This window comes from Sphaerodactylus townsendi, linkage group LG05 (genome assembly GCF_021028975.2).
Source record: "Sphaerodactylus townsendi isolate TG3544 linkage group LG05, MPM_Stown_v2.3, whole genome shotgun sequence".
NCBI classification, from domain to species: domain Eukaryota; kingdom Metazoa; phylum Chordata; class Lepidosauria; order Squamata; family Sphaerodactylidae; genus Sphaerodactylus; species Sphaerodactylus townsendi.
The window spans coordinates 111723904-111746197 of NC_059429.1; positions in this window are offsets into that span (position 1 = coordinate 111723904).

Here is a 22294-nt window from a genome sequence, read left to right on the forward strand (position 1 = left end):
TATCTAGTGGCGAGCAAATCGCCTCTTAATCCAAAAGGACACTGATATCACAACGTTATCATACAATAATACAGAGTTTTCAGTGAATTTTGTATTTGAATTGAGTTGAAAATGGATTAAATTGTGAAGAGTACTTTTAGTTAAGTGGTGTAACAGAGGTTGTAGTTAGCTATTTAGAGGTAAACCTCCCCCCTCTTATTTGAAGATTGTCTAATTCCTAGCAGTGGGGGTTTCATACATGCACCACCCAGTCAAGTAATCTTCAGTGGTGCCATCATTCGGGGGCGGGGGGGAGGTGCCGATCATCCAGTCCTGTCCCTCATCCTCTTTCCCAGCTCTGCAAATCAGTTTCCAGCAATATTGCCACATTTGACTGTGCCCAAATATGCCCGTTTACCCTTGTGGTTCCTCATGCAGTGAGAGCTATGCATGTGCAGATATTAGAGGGTAGATAGAGCACACATTATGCCAGTTTTATAAAAAAGATATTCTGGCAGTGAGGGTCCCATATGGGGAGTAGCAGACCAGCAAAGTCAAACTGGTCCATTCTGTTAACATCCTGCCCCTTGTTGAATGTTTGCAAATATAGGGGGTCAGTGGGGAATATTTGCATACCATGATAATAATTTATTGCACTTTCACTATTCAAGTGTTTGAATCTTTTTCAGCTTTGGAATCACAGAATCATAGAGTTGGAAGAGACCCCCAAGGGCCATCACGTCCAACCCTCTGCAATTTCAGGAACACACAACCAAAGCACTCCTGACAGAGGGCCATCCAGCCTCTGTTTAAAAACCTCCAAAGAAGAAGACTCCACCCACTCCAACGTAGTGCATTCCACTGTCCGAGGGCCCTTACTATCTGGAAGTTTTTCCTGATGTTTAGGTGGAATCTCTTTTCCTTCACCTTGAACCCATTACTTCAGTTCCTAGTTTCTGGAGCCGTAAAAAACAAGCTTGCTCCCTCACCAACATGACATCCCTTCAAATATCTAAACATGGCTATCATGTCACCTGTTAAACTTCTCTTCACCAAGCTAAACTTGCAGCAAACCCACACAAGTGTGAAAATATGGCCTTTCATGCCCCTTCTCTGCATAAAGGGCAAGAATGTGTTTGTGCATCATAGATTACTCTCTGGTGCTTTCCAGGCAACCAAGTCACAAATACAGGCCACCTAGGTGACCAGTCACATGCCCACTCATGAGGAGTTTTCATTTCTTTGTGGCAGCTGCTCAACAGCCATTTACATTTCACCACTTCCCTAATAGATCCTGCATGGCAGGCAGTTGAAACCCAGCACCAAGAAGCAAGGGGAAGCCAAGCAATGGATCCCCCAGGAATCAGGGCCCCAGCCTTGATTAGAGTGATGACGACATATAAATGACTCCAGCTGCACCTTGCCAAGACAGAGAGACAAAGGAAGGTAATCACTGTGCATTGTCACACCTTTCCTTGCCATTGAGGAAATCTATTGTTATCAAGAAGACTCTTTGCTTGTCAAGATGCAGTCCCAGATGTTTGATGAATAAGAAACCTTGCTTATCCTACACAGATGGACAGTGAAAACCCTTTTTGGAAGCTCCTGTATCTCAGACACTTTGGTTGTAATGGGTGCAACCTGGACTTCTCTTGGGATAATTCTTCCATTCTACTGATGGCCAAACTATCCTGGCTGTGACAATATGACGAGAAACGTTATTTTAAAAAGAAAAGCAAGAGTCTCTGAATCACTATTTCCATGCATACACAGAGGACCCTTATGTAAACATGGAACTCCACCAAAGCAAAAGATCTTCTTTCATAACTTGCACAGAGCTCCACAGAGCATTCACATCGGGCTCAGGTTGCCGTCTCCTCACAAAATAAACAATAATGAAATCTACCGTCAGAAAGGAAGAGATTATCAAAATGCATGATAGAAAAACAACAGGCTGAAGATTTCTCTCTCAAATATGATTTTCCTCATTCGGAGGCTTCTTCAGGCATCAACATTATTTGTTTCATTGCGGTCACACATAAGGCCAAGGTATCAAAGTTCCCTCAGCCCACATCCTCCACATAAACAAGTGTACAAACCTCTAGAGTGATGGTAGAAGCACAAAGGTCAATTATGCAGAATTGCAAGCACTAAACAAGCATTCGTCAAGCAAAGGAGCCAGCAGGACAGTACATCTGGTCATACAGCTGAAGATGCTCCCCAAAATCTTGAGCTCACATTTAAGGCTGTTTATGAAAACCAGGAAGACAAATAGGAAGCCTTTCAAAAACCTTTCAAAAACCAGACCCACTAGAAGATTCATTTAAACAGGAGCTGCGTTGCGTTCCTTTATAGTTCAGTGCCAGCCCAGCTGGTCTCTGGCTTGTCACTCAACTTCTCTATCTCTATGTTTACTTACAATTTATTCTTTCCCAAAAATTTTTTGCCTGAGGCCAGCAGAAATTAAAACAAGGAGTCGCGATTCCTCCCTTCTTTCCCTCCCCCTTTTCCCTTCCTTGCTTGGGCTCTTTTATCAAGGCCAGTGAAAATTTGGCACTGTTAAGTATTTTGTTCAGCTCCTTCTTTTTGGCTTTGAAGTCCTATAAAGCCTTGCAAGGAGTCTAGGTTTCCACCCACATCTGCTTTCTATGAAGCCATTTGACCGCATTTCATTTGTGCCATTATAAGAGATTTTTCGGGAGAGGGACAGTATAAATGAAGCAGCGATATTTGGGTGAAAGTGCTCACAAGACCTTGGTCAGGTTTGTGAAGGGCAGGACAGGAAACCTTTGGGAACTCTTTCAGCACTACTGCTTTGATTTGTAGTGAGTTTATATGCCACCAAGTATCTGCAAGCTGCAGTGACAAAGTCACATGAAACCATGCTTTAGTTTGTTAAATGAAAGCCAATGGGGTATAGTGGTTAGAGCGTTGGACAAGGATCTGAGAGGCCCAAGTTCAAACTCCCACTCTGCTATGGAAGCCCCCTGGGTGACCTTGGGTCAGTCATTCTTTTTCAACCTAATTTACCTCACAGAAGGAGAGGAGAATGACACTGACGTGGGCTCAAATGCTGCATTCTTGACCAAGGTGACTGAATGGGTGGCAGTTTTCTAGGATGAGGCGAATTGGTTGCAGTCTTTCCAATCTGTGCTAAAACTTGGTTATGGGATGGAACAGCCTTAGTCATCCCAATCTGCACCAGCAGATGGACAGAGGGAATGCAACTCTGTTGATTCTCTTGTACCCTTCAGTGGCTTTTGATACCATTGGTTATGGTACCTTTCTGGACCACCTATATCTCCCCCTGACCCCTAAAAGATAAACAGTGTCCATTTTAAGCCCCTAAAATAGTGATATATAATGGTAGTGTTGTAATGATAGTTTAAGCATTCCCAGAATTCCCAGTTTTCATTTTTCTAAGTCTTTAGCCTCTTCCTTCTTGGAGGCATGCCTTTTTTACTTATACGTTTACCAGGGAAGACAGTGGCATACCTAGGCAAACTAGAGCCCTGGGCAAAACCTGAGTTTGATGCCCCCCCATGGGTGGCCTCCCTCTCCCATCGTGATCAAACAATGATTTTTTCCCACCAAATCATTTCAAAGTCACCATCACATTATAGAACATGCCCCAACTCACAAATCTGAACACAGCAACAGCAATGGGCCAAGCCCACAGCAGAAATATTTTTTGAAAACATTTTCAAAATGCTTTCAGAATGTTATTACTGCTATGAAAACATTTTATGGTGTTGTATCCAGACGCCCCAATTGGGGGAAACAGCATCACTTTCAATGTTATTTAAAGGTGGATTTAAAAGGAGAATCTGGGCTCCCTCATTTAAACAAGTGATGCTGGAATCCACCCCCAAACAGCATCATTTTCAATGGTGTTTAAACTAGGGAGCCCAGATTCTCCTTTTAAATCCACCTTAAAGGGAGAATCTGGGGTATCCAGTTTAAACAACATTGACAGTGATGCTATTTTGGGGTGGATTATCCCCCACCCTGAAACAGCATCACTTTCAATGTTTAAACTGGGGAAGTCAGATTCTCCCCTTAAATCCATGCCAAAGAGGGGGGGATTTAAAAGGAAAATCTGAGGAAATTTGGGGGGTGCCTGCTGTCAGGGGTGAAATTGTTAAGCTAACAGCACCAAACTTTCATGGTTTATTTAGGAGACTCTCTTAATGATGCCACCCAGGTTTGGAGAAGTTTGGTTTAGGGGGTTCCAAGTTATGGACCCTCAAAGGTGTAGCCCCCATCTTCTATTAGCTCCCGTTGGAAACAATGGGGGATGGGGTACCCCCTTTGGAAGTCCATAGCTTTGGACCCCCTTGACCAAACTTCACAAAACCTGGGTGGTATGAGTAAGAGACTCTCCTGATGATGCCTCCCAGGTTTGGTGAAGTTTTGTTCAGGGTGTCTAAAGTTATGGACCCTCAAAGGTGCAGCCCCCATCTCCTATTAGCTCCCATTGGAAACAATGGGGATGGGGCACCTCCTTTGGGAGTCCATAACTTTGGACTCCCTGAACCAAACATCACCAAACCTGGGCAATAGCATCAGGAGAGCCTCCAAAAACATCCCTGAAATTTTGGTCCTGCTAGCCTAACAACTGCACCCCCTGCAGGCCAAAAACAGAAAAAATACTGAAAATACAAAAAAATCCCACAAACGAACCTGCATTTTTGGCGCCTACCACAAGGTGGCGCCCTGGGCAGCTGCCCACTTTGCCCAATGGGAGGAATGCCTGTGCAGGAAGAAACTAGACTGTTGCATTTTAACATTTAATTTTTTAAAGAAACATACATATTAGGGAAAAACTGATTCAGAATTGGCCTCCAAGAAAAGATGGAGGTAAAAGTGATCTGAAAACATCTGGAAAAAATAGGGGGGGGGGGGATCTGAAATGAAAACTAAAGGCAGAAAATGCATGAGACAGTCAGGGGATAAACTGAAGCAGTATTGGGTCAGACTTGAAGAAAAATCTCCAAGTGGAAAAGATCTTCAGTTGGCACAGAATGCTACAAGGCACAGAATGCTACAACCAGAATGTAGACTGGCATGGATTGTAGGGACCATATCACTCCAATCTTGGCCTCACTACATTGGCTCTCATTTTGTTTCTGGACACAGTGCTGGTTTTGACTTTCAAAGCCCTGTACAGCTTGGGGCCAGTGTCACTGAAGGACCGCCTACTCCCTTATGAACCCACCCAACCACTATAGTCCTGTGCAAAGGCCCTATTTCAGGTGTCCCCTCTTCCTGAGCTTAGGCAGGTGGCAAACTAGGAGAAGGGCTTCTTAGTCATGGCACCAAAGCTATGGAACTCTCTCCCTAGGGAAATTTGTCTATACTCTTCTGTTGCCATCTTCTGCCAGTGGATGAAGACTTTTAAAATTGTTTTTGGCATCCCTCCAAGGATCCCTCCTTCCTGACCAATGTTTTAACTGCTCTTTCTACGTCTTTGAAAGACTTTTAGTTCCATTTTAATTGTTTTAATGTTGTGTGTTTTGTGTATGTGTGTGTGTGTGTGTTGTTTTTAATGTGATTTAGCCCTTGTGAGGGCAGAAAGTCAGGATATTAAAATTTGAAAAGTAAAATAAAATTATTTAATCAGTGCTGGGATCCCAGCTGGGAGGGGGTGGAGCAAAGAACAAAGGTGAAACCAGTCATGACAAATTAGGATCTGAATGGTCTTCTGTGACCTGGTTTCACAAATTAAACCTAGTTAAAATAAACCATGGTTTTGTGTTATGTTTGACATGAGCCACAGATTAAAACACTGTTTAAGAAAGTGATGGATCAAGTATAAACAGTCTGTCCTGTTACTGGTAATGCCTCCAAAGTATTAATAAATTCTTGTAAATGGGATCGGGGTGGCTGTTGCTGGTTTGTAGGTTAGTCCTATGTAGAAAGTTCAGTTCTACAGGGCAAGTCAACATCTAGGTTTTTCTTGAAAACAGTTCATTTTGCAAGTGGAAATATTTTTCTTCTTCTTCCCCCTGCCCCTATCTCCGGGAATCAGTTTTGCGAAGTTGCCGAATTCTTTCTTAATCTTTCATTTGATGTGATCATAAATATCCTGATTGTATTCTGTTGATTGACAGACCTGGGATGGATTAAGCGGGGATTACAGCCCGGAATGATGAATATGCACTTCCCTGCTCAATAACTCAGCAGTAAGACTGGAGAGTACCATTTTCCTGTAACCATATAATCTAATTAACATGTCTGTTTATATACTGAATATTGTTTTAAGAACTTTTTAATAAGAAGGGCCTTAAGAATAGCGATGCCTTAATATCAAAGGTGCACCTCTAGGTTAGTATAGTCTTTTGGAATCTATTAATAGCCAACTAATAAAGTGTCCCTTCATATAAAAACTACATGTTCTAATTATTTAGGATAGGTTGAGTTTGATTCTTCACATTTTTATAAAGGTTATAGGCAGGCCTCTGTTTATTCCATGACCTCAAAGTTCATCGTTAAGGAAACCTCAGTTCTCCCCTTGGAATAATATCATACAAAAGCAGAACCATTGTCCTTCGGGGGATTGGTCGCTGATTTTCTTTTAAGTGTCTTTATTGCTTGTTAGTCAGACTACTATTAATACTTTGGAGGTTTTGCTTGGGAGTCAGTTTTGCTGAAGTCAGTGGGACTTACTGTTGAGTAATTATCAGTGCAGTCCTATACAGAGTTATAGTTTCCTAAAACCATTGAAGTCAATGGGCTTTGAAGCTGTTAACTCTGCTTAGGGTCGGGATGGGACTATAAGTAGAGGATTCAGTTGCCAGTGTTGTTTCTTGGTCTGAGTTTAAGGCAGTGGTTCTCAACCTTCCTAATGCTGCGACCCTTTAATATAGTTCCTCATGTTGTGGTGGCCCCCAACCCTAACATTTATCCATTTTACAAATGGAGAACACTGATGCAGAAAGGCAACCCCTGTAAAAGGGTTGTTCGACCCCCAAAAGGGGTCGTGACTCACAGGTTAAGAACCACAGGTTTAAGGGCAATAGAGCAGCAGCATTTCTGGTCTATTTTGCAGGCACATACATGGCTGCAGAGTGGCCAGCAACATCCACTATGGACTACTGATATATTTCCCCCCTCCCTCCCTCCCTCCCCCACCCCCGTGACTGGCTTGCTGCTGCTAGCCATTTTGTAGCCTATAAGGAACTGGGCTAGCTTCTACAGCTGTCTTGTGATGCTCTTAGGTCAGGGCTAAAGTCTCCAGCGAACAGCCTGATGAGCCATCACTGGAAAACGGTGGAATGAAAACTGCGGAACTGATTTCATGGGCCATGGCTTACAAGCTGCACATTGGCTACAACTGGCTGAAAAGAATTATAGGCATCTTTAAAATGTGTCAGTTATCATCATGCAACATTCTTTGTATCCATAATAATGCTGGACAAGCCCATTTATTTCCCAAATGCTCTAGGACTTAATAAAAAATGCCAAGCACTCAAAATCATTTTAAGTCCTCCTGGACAGCACATCCTTGCTGTCCAAACAGAGTTCGCATTCAGGCGCTTATGAAAACTTGAATGCCCTCCAATATCATTTAAATCACTCAGTGAGCGCTCGGGTGATTTAAAACTTTTGGAGGACTTTTGTGTTTGGCATGCGAGTTCTCCAAGTTGGCAGGGAATCAAGGCATGCTCTAGTGTGGCAGCCCAGAACATATTGAATCAATTTCAGCATGTACAAAAAAAATTAACAATGATAAAAACGCATTAATAACACTGTAATTATGAAGGCCAAGCCAAAAGTGGTTTTGTTTGTGTGTTTGTTGATTGGCTGGTTGGTTAAAAAACACTGAGGAGAGAGGACTGTAGAAATGGTCTGTGAGAAGTTTGAATGAAGCAGTATTTGAGATTTCAGTGGCAAGGGAAAAAGCATGAACTCATAGTCCATTTGTCAAGTACTTAAAAGTTGCAGTCTTTACAGGATTTGTTGAATAAGACCTGTTGGGGACAGCTGTATACTACTGCTGTTTAAGGTCCAGTGCTTTTCAAACTGTCATGGTCAAAATAAAACAGCATACATCATTGACGTGCAGGGCTCAGATAGGAGCTAGAGTATGAAAGCCAAATTCAACACTTGCACAGAAAGAGCACAGCCATCTGCAGGAGTGTCCGAATCCACCTGGAAAGGGAAGTAAGAATGAAATCTGAGGCTGAAAAATGGCTTAAATGCAAACCCAAACACAGCAATTAAACTAGCTGAAATTCTCTTGTGAGTGCTTTTCAGCATTCCTCTCCCCATCCCACCCCCACTCTTGCTCTTGAGTTGTCATCCTGGTCATTTATTTAAAAAAAAACAGAAGCAAGACATGTCTATGAAAGTCTAGCTCTCTGCCATGAGCAGGGGAGCCTGTTGTGTTCCAGTGGAAAGGAGCAAGGAGCCAGGAGGGCATGGATTGCCCAAGAGGCTCCATGCTACCAACCATGGCTTCACCACTTTGGAAGCCACCTGACTTCATGAAGAGGTCATTTCCTTGAGTACATGTACACATGTGGAAGGAAAAAGAGCCACACATGGTCTTAGAAGGTGGCCATGTTTGATCTGTAGTAGAACAGTTAGATTTGAGTCCAGTAGTTCCAGACATGATAACCTAAGAGAATACTGCCAGAAAAGCCAATACATAAGAACCTAGGACAGGGGTCTGCAACCTGTGGCTCTCCAGATGTTCATGGACTACAAATCCCATCAGCTCCTGCCAGGAGATAAAGTAACATCATTATTCCCATTTGACTTTTCCATGCTTTTATACTCATGGGATCTTTCTTTTTTAAAGAGGTCATTATAAGCACGGATGCCTTGACCTGGATGGTCCAGGCTAGCCCAATCTCATCAGATCTCAGAAGCTAAGTAGAATCAGCCCCGGCTAGTACTTGGATAGGAGACCCCAAGGAGTTGCAGTGCAGACGCAGAAGCAGGCAACATAAAAGGAAACCCCAAGGGGTTGCAATGCAGACGCAGGCAACATAAAATCATCTCAGTTTGACTCTTGCCTTGAAAAACCTATAGGGTTGCCATGAATCGGCTATGACTTGTCAGCACTGTCTATCACCATAAGCATAGCTGTCAAAAAGTATGTCAGAATTCATCTAGTCTTGATTTTCTGTGCCAGTATCTGAACTTCCCAAACCACTAAATCCAGATCTCTTGCCAAAGAACCAAGAATCTGGTGGTCCACCAAAGGGGACGGTCAGTATTACCAGACTACCTGAATATGTTTCTCAGCTTGGAGGAGCTCTTTTATTATTTTAGAAATATCCTGTGGGGATATTTCTACATCCAATGGTAGGCTGTTTTTGAGGGGTAGCCTCTTATACCTCACCCTCCTTCTCCTACCCACAAATGTCTCTGGCAGCTATATTTTTCCTCTTTGTCCTGCCTAGCAGCCCCTCAGGGGACTATTTGCATGAGTGATTTGCTGGAGTTTTTATTTTTACAATAAATGTTTCCCTCTTTAATTTTTGTATACTAATTAAATACTTTTTAAAAAATTACAACACCATCACTGTAGCTGGGGCCAAGATAAATACACAAACAAGGAGACCATCCAAGCATATCACAGATGTATAGCAGAGCACAGAAAGTCATTTCAAAGTAGAGTCCACACTGACTCCACTGGGATTTTTGAATGAATCACCAAGCAGGATAACCACAGTGTCTACGCAATGAATTCTGGGCCATTTCATAGGAAAATAGTAATGTGTTTCTTCATACATTGAAGATTATAGCACATACCTTGAGAATTTGAACTAGTCTCCATTGACGATTACATTTGTAATGGCTACACTGAAAAATTCAGAGCAGCAGTGTCACCTTGCAACATCCTGTTCAGTAGAGATGCTTCCTAAATTCATCCCAGAGTCTTAGTATAGTGGCTAACGCAGTGTTTCCCAACCTTTTCGAGGTCAGGGTACCCTTGACCTCACTCTTCATATCTCACGGTACCCCTACCGCTACCCCCACCTTCCCCTTCCATTGCCCCTGCTTGCCACACCCCCACCTTCCCCTCCCAGGGTGAAGGGAAGCACTGTGTGTGGGGGGGGTGGGGTGGCTGCTGACCTTACAGCAGGCCCTGCCCCATGGGCCAGCTCCATGTCCTTGCTGGCACCAGTGGGAGACACCACAAAAATGAGTGGTAGTGTTGCCGCAGTACCCTTGGGACATGCTCATGGCACCCCAGGGTACCACGGAACCCTGGTTGAGAATGGCTGGGCTAACGTATTGGACTAGGAATTCGAAACAACCAGGTTCAAATCTACTCTACCATGAGGTTCGTTTGGAGATTATGCACCAGTCACTTTCTCTCAGTGTAACTTACCCTACAGAGGTGTTGTAAGGGTGAAATGGAAGAAGAGATAGACTGTTGTCTGCCATCCTAAGCAGCTGAGAGAAATAGGGGGATAAAAATATACAAAAAATAAGTAAAGGAGGAAGTTCCAAATTACCTGGTACAGTCTTCCAAGGGGAACTGGAGCAGAATCATCCTCTTTTTCATTATTCCAATATGTTATGTGTAACACTATGCATCCATGGGTTAATGCCATGTGTTTAATTCACCCATGGTTTAAATCAGGGATGGGGAATGTCTGGCCCTTGGGCCTTTATAAGGCCCGCAAAATCATTTGGTCTGGCCCTGCCAAGGCAACTGCAGGCAGGGCTTGAAATTCAAACCTGGAAAGGCAGTTGTGAGTAGCAACATCATTAAGAGCCCCTCGGGGATGGGGCGGTATAAAAGCTTAAGGAAATAAATAAATAAATACCAGCTAACATCACATGTCTCACCAAAGAGAAGCAGTTCAAGTCATCACATTAGGGGTGAGTTAATTAAATGTTTGACCAAATATAGCAGGCTTATTTTTATGTTGATAATGTTGTGTGGCCCGCAAATGATGTTATAAATATCCAAATGGCCATTGGCAGAAAAAAGGTCCCCCACCACTGGTTTAAATAAATGTCAGACAAGCATCTTGAGGTGGAGAAGACACCATGATATCCTCTCCCAGTCAATGACCAACCCTGCTTAGCATCAGAGAACTGACGAGATTGAGTTATACTAACTAAACCATTCCTCATCCCTGAAGCAACTATTAGCCAGCCCATACGTGGTGTGGGAATTTCCTTTTCCACCTCTGCATGCCTCATTTGATGCTTTGGACACTGTTTCTAACTGCTTACTGAGATCTTATTTGTAGTGACAATTAAACTTTGAACCTCCTAGCTTGGTCTCTTAGCTACTGTGCCTCCCTTGCTCATTTGCAGATACATGTAGGGCTCATACGTCTCACCCTAAGGGAGATGCACTATGCAGATGTTACATTCAACCCATTCATATGAACCACACAAATTGGGAGTGTGTGGGTACTCACAATATACCTGATACATGAGGTTGCCTTCTTGTGTGAATTGGGCAATGAGTGGATTTTTGTGCATGCACCACTTCCCATTCAAGTGAAGCAGAACCTTGATTTTCCACACATGGAATCCATGCGTTGTCCAGTTCTCATGAGATAGTACCTGGCAGGCTTCTAATCTACATGAATGAAATGGAGCAGAACATCTACAGAACTATTGATTCACTTGATGTTCCTTTTCATTTACAAAAGAAAACTACAGGCATGGGCGGGGACGTAGCTAGGGAAAATGGAGCCTGGGGCAGACTCTGAGTTTTCCACTCCTCCCTATGGGCCCCCGCACTGCCCCCCGCACCCTCCCCGCAGCCTACTTATCTTAGCCATGCAGGTGCATGCACAGCGGCCTCCACTGGCCCTGGCAGGGCGAGGCCAGGCAGGGCCACTTGCAGCTATCTTCACTGGCCCTGGCAGGGCCAGGCAGTGGCACCTGGCAGCAGCCTCCGCCAGGCCTGGCTGGGTGAGGCTGGCACTGCTGGGCCTGGTGGGGCAGGCGAGGGGGGAAGTAGGAGGGGTATGGTGTGATTTTCCATCCCCATGTGACCCCAATGGCACCCAGGGTGCCTGTCCCCACCCTGACCCATGGTATCTATGCCACTGGCTCCAGGTGATGACATAATACTCAGTTCACATGTAGAAGAGGACAGCAGCTATTGTAGTGTGTATGTAATATGTGTGTTGGTGTACACTTTTTGCAATTAAAAAAAAGAATCAGCATCAGCACTATTTGATCAGCAGGCAGCTGCTCAGACTCCTTGCTGGTACACATCTGGGGCAGATAGTCCATTCGCCCAGCACTGATACTGCCCTGAGAAGATACAATCCTATTCGCACAAACCATCAATTTCCAATCCAAGAGGCATTTAAGTTTCCCCATGTGGCGATCCCCCTCCCCCTCCTGTGGCCACGGCTGACAAGCCGTCCCACTGTCCCTTTCCGAGGTGATGGCCCCGGTCTTTGGGGCTCTCAATGCGGTCAGCTGCCTTAGCCACAGGGTGCTCCTCGAGGGGTGAGGGCAGCCCTCACTCCCTGGGGTTTCTTCCTACTGGGGTGTGGGAGTGGCTGCCCCCCTACAGGGGTGTGCTGCCCTCTTCCCAGCCAGCTGCTCTCCCCTCCTTGGACTCTTCTCTTCCCTCACCAAGGACCCTCCGCACTCCCCTTCATGCTCTCTCGCTCCTCCTCCTTCTGCTCCCCCGCTCTCTCTCACTCCTCCTCCTTCTGCTCCCCCACTCTCTCTCTCTCACTCCTCCTCTTTCTGCTCTTCCGCTCTCTCTCACTCCTCCTCCTTCTGCTCCCCCACTCTCTCTCACTCCTCTTTTCTCTGCTTCGTCGCTCCTTCTCTCTCTCATCCACCTCCCGTCCCCCACGATGCTTTCCCCGACCTCCCTGGGCTCCCGCACAACCCTCCTACGCCCTGCTGCGGCCAGCCTTGCTCTCCCGGCGGTTCTTGCCTTTTTAAGCCTTCCCGGGTCTTCGGGGGCGGTCCCAGCCGTGCCGTCGTCCCGGCAGCGCCCCGGCGATTGCGAGAGGCGCGGCAGCTGCCGGCTAAGCCACAGCTGCTCCGCTTCGCGCCCATCGTCTTCCGGCTCCGCCCCCCCGCTGGCGCTTCTGCCGCGGGTCGGGGCGTTGCGCCGGCCGGCTGCTGTCGCGCTGGCGGCCCCGCCCCCAGGCCATCGGAGTCCGGGGTGAGCTGGCACGGCGACCCCCGGACACCCCAACATCTAATATCCAACCAGTCATCAACTATTCCAACATCCAACCATTGTCACTCAATAGTTACACAGTCATAAAGTAGTTATGCAACTTGCAACCATTGAGCAACCATCTGCTGATGCAATTGTCTTAAAGAATAACACAAAACCTCAACTGTTTGGTTGGCAGGCAGAAAGGTCAAGTTACTGACCCCTGCTTCAGGGATATCAGTTACAACCCAAAGTCAACATTCCCCACTGGCCAGTGCAGTCTTCTTGTCTTCTTCTAAATATAGCAAATTGCAGAATACAGCTTCTTTTTACAAGCAGAAGTACTTGCGCATCAGTACTTAAATAAGCAAGAGTCACTACAAATAGTTGGGATTAGCAACATGAGAGTGATGGTCTGATATGGTGTTGGTCTAGTTTAAAAAGAATGTTCAGCCCTATAAAATGGCATACAAGTACTTATTCATTTATCATGATGACCACTTCAAAATATTTCACTTATTATGACTGCTTTCTGTCCATGTACAGGAGCCCAGCTGCAAACTAGTAGCTGGCAGACAGAAGGGGGCTGAAGATAGCAAGCCATTAAACTCCAAGCACAGAGTTCTCAACCTCTTGTTTACCTTAATGAGTCTGACCAAAGCAGGACAATATTACACTACCTCACACCCTGCTGGTAAGGGACATATAGAACCGTAAAGCTTTGAAGACTTCAGTAATTGCATGAAAACTCTTTCTTTGGGATAAGAAGGGATATCCCAAGGGGAGAGGGGGAAAGACAGCGGTTACTTAAACTTGGGACACGAGGAAGATCTCTTTTCAAGTGCTCTTGACTTGAGAACACAAGCCATGAGGACTTAAACTAGAGACTCCATCTTGTCCATACAACCAGGGACAATTGAGAGAAGTCACTGCACCAGCATGATGTAATTGTTAAAAGCAGGTGGACTCTAATCTAGAGAACCGGATTTGACTCCCCACTCCTCCATATGAAAGGTGGACTCTTATCTGGTGAACCAGACTTGTTTCCCCACACCTACATTCCTGCTGGGTGACCTTAAGCTAGTCACAGTCCATTCAGAACTCTCTCAGTCCCACCTGCCTCACAAAAAGTGTCTTGTGGGGAGAGGAAGAGAAAGGAGTTTGTAAGCCACCTTGGGTCTTCTTACAGGAGAGAATGGAGGTATAAATCTAAACTCTTCTACTACTACTATTTGGAAATCTAAGGAACTTTAAATTATGCCAACATCAACTAAAGTTGTCCTGTCCTAATGTGACATCATTTAGGAAGTACCTAGTGTAAGGAAAGAAGACTGTGTGTCTTTGTTCTCATGTTCAACCCAAAAGCTTGACCAGAACACATGTATCATTTTATTCACCTATTAAACTATCTTACATTTTGAATGCTTTAAGTCTGGTCTGTGGAAAGCCTATTTGGTCTTGCTGCCTAATGCATGTAAAGAGTGGCCGTGAATCACCGCGGCTGCAGTTGCTGCCCGGGAAGGGCAAGAGGAAGCCCCTGGCATCCGCCTGAGGTGAGGAAGCTAAGAAGCTACCCTCCCTCCATTTCGGGTATGGAATGCAAGAGGTCGACCACCCAGCTGAGAATCACAGCGAAGCTCCAGTAAGAGGCCGCCGGCCCGCTGGAGCTCTGCAGCAGTGGCAAGGGCATCTATTCAGCCACCAGGGGGCGGTGAGAAGAACGGCTTGCCCAGGAGGCATCCCTGAGGAGGGGCTGCCCAGTGTTCCAAATCAGATCAAAATCCCATGCTGCGCCTCGTGCTTCTAATTGCACAATAAATAGTTGGGTATGGCCAAGTAATTTACCCCAGCCAGGAGTGTGGTGTGGTTATTGGGTCAAGGGGCTCTAAACGGGGTGGCCCCGTCCTCAGGGGGCAACAGAGAGGAGCATAGACTCAGCTTGCTTTTCCTGGCATATGATATCTTGAACTGCAAAGTTGCAGAAGATCACCCCCATGCTAGCTGGTAGGAGTGAAGTAGGCAGATGCAGCAACTAGGGGAAGTTTTTAAATGACAGTGAAGGTACAAAGTACAGCTATGTCTAGTAGGAGATACTCTGGCTATGTGGCTTTTCTAACCTCCTGGGGACCAACCAAAAGGAACAGGAGGGCCTTATGAGTTTGTTCCCCCATAGCGTCGCATTTTCAGTGGTTCAGAATAACGCTCTGAAATTTGAACACAACATAGCTCATGCCTCCCAGCATGTTTTACGCTAGATAATTCACCTGCAAGGGAAAGGAGTGAAAGGGACAGGATCAGCCACCTGCACATGGCCCACCCACCCTAGCAGAGGAAGGGGAACGTTAGAGAGGGACTGGCCGGGTTTCCATGCAAGGGAACAGAAGAGAGGGAGGGGAGCAAGGGGCCCCTTGCCCCTCCTCTCCCTTGCAATCATTGTGCAATGACACATGTTCGAACCGTTCGCTTCCCCTTTTCTTTCTTTTCCACTTCACCAGACTCAGCCACAGCAACGCATGGCCGGGCCCACTAGTAATTGTATAATAATTATATTGACTGTGGATTTACTGAAGGAAAGAAGTGCCATTATTATCTTATACAAATCCCACTGTGATGCTTTGATTCTTAACTGGAGTTGTTCACTATCATTTTGCCAGAGCAAATGGTTGATAAAAGTAGCCTATTTGAATCACTGAAGACAAGTAGTAACTGGTTCGTTTCTTTGATTTGACTGGGAAGAAGTTAAGGGGGATTTTTTCTTTCTTTTTGGAACTATAGATAAAATCTGTGAAACAATGCAAGGGCTGAAGTGAGAAAGTTTGGCTTCCCTGAGACATTTTTTACATTCCCACGTGTCTCAAATGTCCACCATTTCAGCATAAACAAAATCAGTGGAGATTAAAAGATCCCAGACCTTGCATTCATCTTGTCTTTGTTCAAAACAAAGAACCAAGAAACCACCGGCAAGAATCCTGGCTTTGCTGTCTCTTATTCAAAGGTTGACCTCCTTTTTGGATACTGGCCAGACTACTTAGGGCAAAGGACGGCCTGTTTTCATATCTGCAGCCTTGAAAAGAGCTGGGAGAAACTGATGTTGTCAGGAAAAATCTTAACTGATTAAGCCCTTCATTTTGTTCTATGCACTATTTTGAGACGGGCCCAAAACATTTCTTTAGTTTCTTTCCACTAGAGAGAGGCCAGAATCTCAGTTCCTAATTAGGCTTAATTCTCATATTAAAATGAGCAGTTATGTTGTGTCTTGCCACATTTTTCAGAAGCAGTAGAACTTTATATTGGAATGCCCTATGCCAGCTAGTGTTGCCAGATCCACGTTGGGAAAGACCAGGAGTTTTTGTGGATAGGCCTAAGGAGAGCACGGTTTGGGGAGGGTAGTGACATCAATGGGCCATAACACCATAGAGTCCACCTTCCAGAGCAGCCATTTTCTCCAGTGAATGATCTCTGTGCCCCGGAGATCAGTTGTAATAGCTGTAGATCACCAGCAACCACCTGGAGTTTGGCAACCCTACTGCCAGCACTCCTGAGTCCTAACAGTGTGAAGTTCTTGCCCAAACCGGGATATTTGCCTTTGTCAACACGGGATATTTGTACCATACGGAATCAACCGTAGGGCAGATAGGAATTACCTGAAATGCTATGTTTTTGACAATTCCTTGAACTACTCTATATCGCTTTTTCCCTATTTCAAAGCCAACAATTGACATTAAAAAAATCCTGCTGCCACTTGGCAGGTAACAGAACCTGGGAGTGGAGGACCAGCAAGCCTACTGCTGAGCCAGGCAACAAGCAGGACTGGGGGCAGGGACATGGTGGGGTGGGTGGGGGGTGGGTGATGGTCATGATGCTGGTGACGTCACTCTGTGTCATCTCCACAGAAAGTCCAAGCTTTGTGTGCTACATAAGGAAGATGCAGCTCAGTTCTATACAATATTTGGTGGTGGTGTGGCTGCTGGTGGTAGAAAGTACTGTCAAGCCACAACTGACTTATGACAACCCTGCAGAGCTTTCAAGGCAAGAGACATTCAGAGGTAGTTTGCCATTTCCTGCCTCTGTTACAACCCTCTGTTACAGCCTCTGTTACAGCCTCTGTTACAACCCTGGAATAGTGGTCTCCCATCCAAATACTAACCAGGGCCAATCCTGCTAATTCTTCCAAGATTTGATGAGATCAGGATAACCTAGGATAACCAGGTCAGGGGATACTTACTCAGAGGTAATACCAACTTCTTAATGTCACCCCCAAGTATTTATGTATTGGACTGTAGCCTTGCAATGCACTCATTAACAGGGTTATACCCTTTGGAACCAACTGACCTCAATAGAAAAAAGGGTGTAACTCTTCTTAGAATTGCTGTTAATTATCTATCCTTATTTAGGATGTCAGTGATGAGGCCACAAAAACCAGACCAAGAGAGGTTCTAGAGCAGTCCTCTAGAAGATACTGCTTTCCTAGTTATGCCAAAGAGTTTGGTTGGCCAGGTTTCTTTCAGGTTTCTTATGCTTGAATTGATTAAACCAGTGGTTAATTTGGCAATGTGGGTCCATAATTAATCGGTGTTGATAGACATTTTAACTGGCAGGGCTTAAAGTTTAGGGAACGCTAGCGAACTTTCAAAGGGTGTTTGTTTTCTGAGGGAGTCACTAGGTTTTCCACATGAGAATAGGCTTGTGTAGGTTTCCAGTTCCTACTATGGCTGCCAAACCAGCACAGTGGCAACAGGTCTTTGACATGGCAGTTTCCTCGATAATTTCCCTACTATTTCCTGTATGAGCCATTTCTCCCCTTCCCCCACCACAGGGGCTTTTCAATATCATAATTATAATGTTATAACAACCTGTTCTTTGAATTCCCATTATTTATTTTCATTTATTTTTACTAAGTCTGTAACCCTTTTCATTGTAGAATAATCCCTTTCCTAGTATGTCTCCATAAGGAAATGGGGCAGAGCCTTTTAATAAAACCCTCAGTGGCAAAAAAGAAGGAATGTCCTCTGTGGAGCAGTAGCATGAAAAATGGCTGCCATGTTTGAGGAACTGGAAAAAGTCTGAGCATTCCCACATGCGGCAGCCTTCCCATGCACATGGCACTTCACAGCAAAGAGGGTCTGGGAAAGAGTGGAAAAAATCCAGGGAAATCCTGAGAGCTACATAAATGCAGCTCAAGGCTTGTGGGTGGGGCTGCCAACTTCCAGGTGAGGCCTGAAGATCTCCTAAAATTACAGCTGATCTCCAGATACAGAGACCCATCCTGGGAAATGAAAATGTCAGACTGGAGATAGACTTCCGTAGTCATAGCCTTTATCAGTCACACTAGCTTGCCTTGTAACCCACCAAGGCAAAGGCAGCCCCCTCCAGCTGTGCTTTTTGGTCCATCAAATCCTTGACAGCCTCCCTGTTTTTGTGGTTCCAGGCAAACAGCAAAACCAGGAAGCTGGCTGAAGTCTGGGAATGGTGCCATAAATCCCTACATGTTCATCTCGGTGGGTTTCTTCCAAGCTGATTGTTGGGAGTTTTGTTTGCCCTTCCTCCACTATTTCAAAAAGGCATATTGAAATCATAGTACTATCCAACCTTAATTTACTTTGATCAATCAAGTAGCTAAATTTTATTGATAGGCATCTCTTTTTGTTTGTTTTGGTTTGCTCAGGTGTTCCAGGCTGCTCAGTGGGAGTCAAACATCAGCATCATGAAGGAATGTCTTGATCGGCCATCAGCTTGGCTGCCCCTAAACCAGTGATAGCGAACCTTTTTGAGGCCGAGTGCCCAAATTGCAACCCAAAACCCACTTATTTATCACAAAGTGCCAACATGGCAATTTAACCTGAATACTGAGGTTTTAGTTTAGAAAAAATGGTTGGCTCCGAGGCGTGCTTTACTTGGGAGTAAGCTTGGTGGTAGTCAGTGGCTTTGCTTTGAAGAAACCGTGCAACTCTTCCAACGGGTGAATCATGACCCTAGGGAGGTTTACTCAGAAGCAAGCCCCATTGCCAGCAACCGAGTTTACTCCCAGGTAAAGGATCATGCTTTAGTTCTTCGCATGAAAATCAGTGGGGTTTAACAGCGCTTAACAGGGTTCCTTACACTGCTTCCCCAAAACTAGGTCTTAGGTTTAATGCTAATAATTGAGCCCAGTGGCCCAGGCCAGCCTAGATGCGAGTGGGGGGGACTCTGTTTGCACGTGCCCACAGAGAGGGCTCTGAGTGCCACCTCTGGCACCCGTGCCACAGGTTCGCCATCACTGCCCTAAACTATGTGACTCCCCTCTGTGGACTCACAAGCATAATTCAGCCAGAAGGGAACACCAGTATTTGCTGTTGCAAGAAGGAGCCCAGAGGTTCATCAAGCTGACATGCTGTGTCCTTCCCTCTCCCTTCATCCATGGCAGGTTAATTAGTTATATTTCACTTTTACTACAATTACATTTGAATTGGCACTCAGTGCTTTGAACTTTCATTGTATGCCCAGGTTCCAGACTGGTTTGGTTTGAAATCCTGATTTTGAGGGAAAGTGTAAACCACAGCTAGCTGGTTTGGATGTAATGGCTAGTTATATTTCAATGCAGGAATTAATTTTCTGGACACATGTAAGAGGAAGAAGGAACATAAAAATCCAAGGATTTTCACACTCAGACCATAATACCTGATGTAAACATTCATGTAACAGTTTGCCTTTAGTTCTAAACAATTACACTGTGAATTTTGACATCTTTTGAAATCCATGACCAAAGTTCTGTTTGGGTGAGTCAAGTGCAAAGGGGATGGAGTTAATATTAACTATTTCTTACAGTGATTAATGTTGATGTTTTGGAGTGGCTTTATAATAAACTGTTTATCATTTGCCTTTATTGTGCTAGTACACATCTTGAGTTCATATCATGTGAACAATCAAGATATCCCCACTTAAATCCAAAAAGATGATTCCCCCTCCCCCTTCCCTAACATCCCTGCATTTATAAGATTTCTTCTAGGGATCATGGAATTTTAAAAAATGCTGGATTCCTAATATTTTATTAAGAGCATTGTGTAGATGAAGTTGCCTTACTATAGCTCTCTACACGACTGCTCTGCATGTTGATTGAGCTACCACAAACGTACTGGCCCCACGCACACTTCCGTGTGCTCACTGGCTCATGAGACTGGCACCTTCACACAGACATAGAGTGTTCACATGAATGTTCCTGACAGTTGGTTCTGGTGGGTTTTCCAGGCTGTGTGGCCATGGTCTGGTGGATCTTGTTCCTAACGTTTCACCTAGATGCAGACAAAACGTTAGGAACGAGATCCACCACACCATGGCCACACAGCCCGGAAAACCCACCAGAACAAGTTGAATCCAGCCATTAAAGCCTTCGACAATACATTCCTAACAGTGTTCGGAAAGTAATACCGCTAACACCATAGAGGGAATAGGCATTTGAACATTGCCTCCTATATAGATGCTGTGATCACAAAACAGAGTTCGTGTGAAGGTGAGGGGGGGCAGTGTCTCCATGCTTGCTCTTCATCTTCACATGGTCATTTAAGGCATAGAAGGTTCAAGTGCAGTTAGAGACCATTGGTCTATCAGGGTCAGCTTTGTCCATTTTGACTGATTGCAGCTCTCAAGTATCTCAGCTACTACCTGACCCTTTTAACTGCAGATGGCAGTATAGGGTATGGGGTTGCCAACTTCCAAATGAGGCCTGGAGATCTCTTAGCATTGCAACTGATCATTAGACCACAGAGAGTGGGGGGGTCTCCTTCTTTGAGGTTTTTAAGCAGGGGCTGGATGAACATATGTCGGGCGTGCTTTGATTGTGTGTTACTGCATGGCAGGGGGTTGGACTTGATGGTCCTTATGGTCTCTTCCAACTCTCTGATTCTATGAGATCAGTTCCCTTGGAGAAAGTGGTTGTTTTGAAGGGTGGACTCTGTGGCCCCTTCCGCACACGCAAAATAATGCGTTTTCAAACCACTTTCTCACAACTGTTTGCAAGTGGATTTTGCCATTCCGCACAGCTTCAAAGAGCACTGAAAGCAGTTTGAAAGTGCATTATTCTGCATGTGCGGAATGAGCATTATATCCTGCTGAGTCCCCTTCCTTTCACAAACTGCTTTATTTCCCAACGCAAAGTTGGTATCCCTAAATTCTGGGATCTTTGGCATGCAAGGCCCTCCCCAAGGTGTATCAGCAACATCCTGTCTAGGGCAGCATGTTGTTTGATTTAGCTTGAGCTTCCCTAGAAATGAAATCACAAACCCAAGAGGGACTCTCAGAGACTCACATACACACAAGGAAAAAGAAAACATGAGCCCAAAGGAAAGACCTCTCAGCCATTAAAAAGTCAGCGGCTCTGGCCTTTTCCTCTAACCCCTAAACATTCAGGAGATTGCGGGTTAATAATGTCTTTTAGACTGCAAGACGTTTGCAGCTGTAATTAGATCCTTTGTATGTGCTTTCTGCTATAGGAATCAACTTAGCATTGACATCCTCATAAAAATTTCCATTAGATTGAGCACAGAATGCCCGCTAAGGCACTGTGTGGCTTTGCAATTGATTCACTGAATGAAATCTTATCTAAAATCTTTTTATTTTATGCTATTATGGACACAAGGGAAACACAGTCAAGTGAAGGGGGGGAAATGCTGTTTTGTTAATGCACAGTGCCTGCAGAAAAGGGCCTCCAGGTTACCTTAAAGAGATTGCCTTTTCTATTTCCACTATTTTGTTTCATGTTACCAGTAATTGAAAAATGTTTCGTTTGTTATGAAGTTATATATCGACACCTTGAATTGAATTCAGAATCTTTATCTTTAATCTTCACCTAATAGCTGACTTGCCTGTAAGGTTCAAGCTGTGAGAACAGAGTGAAAACATGAGGACACCCCTTATTTACCCAAAAGGAAGCCTAGCAGAGCAATTCTAAGGCCTCTTCCGCATACGCAAAATAATGCATTTTCAAACCACTTTCACAACTGTTTGCAAGTGGATTTTGCTATTCCGCACAGCTTCAAAGAGCACTGAAAGCAGTTTGAAAGTGCATTATTCTGCATGTGTGGAATGAGCCTAACAGTACTTTCTGGGGAGCAAGCCCCATTTCAGTGACCTGACTAGGATTCTCAGTAGATCGGTTTAGGATTGCGTCTAGGGTTTTTTGTTTCTAAAATGTACCATCAAGAAAAAGAGGTGAGTTTTGAA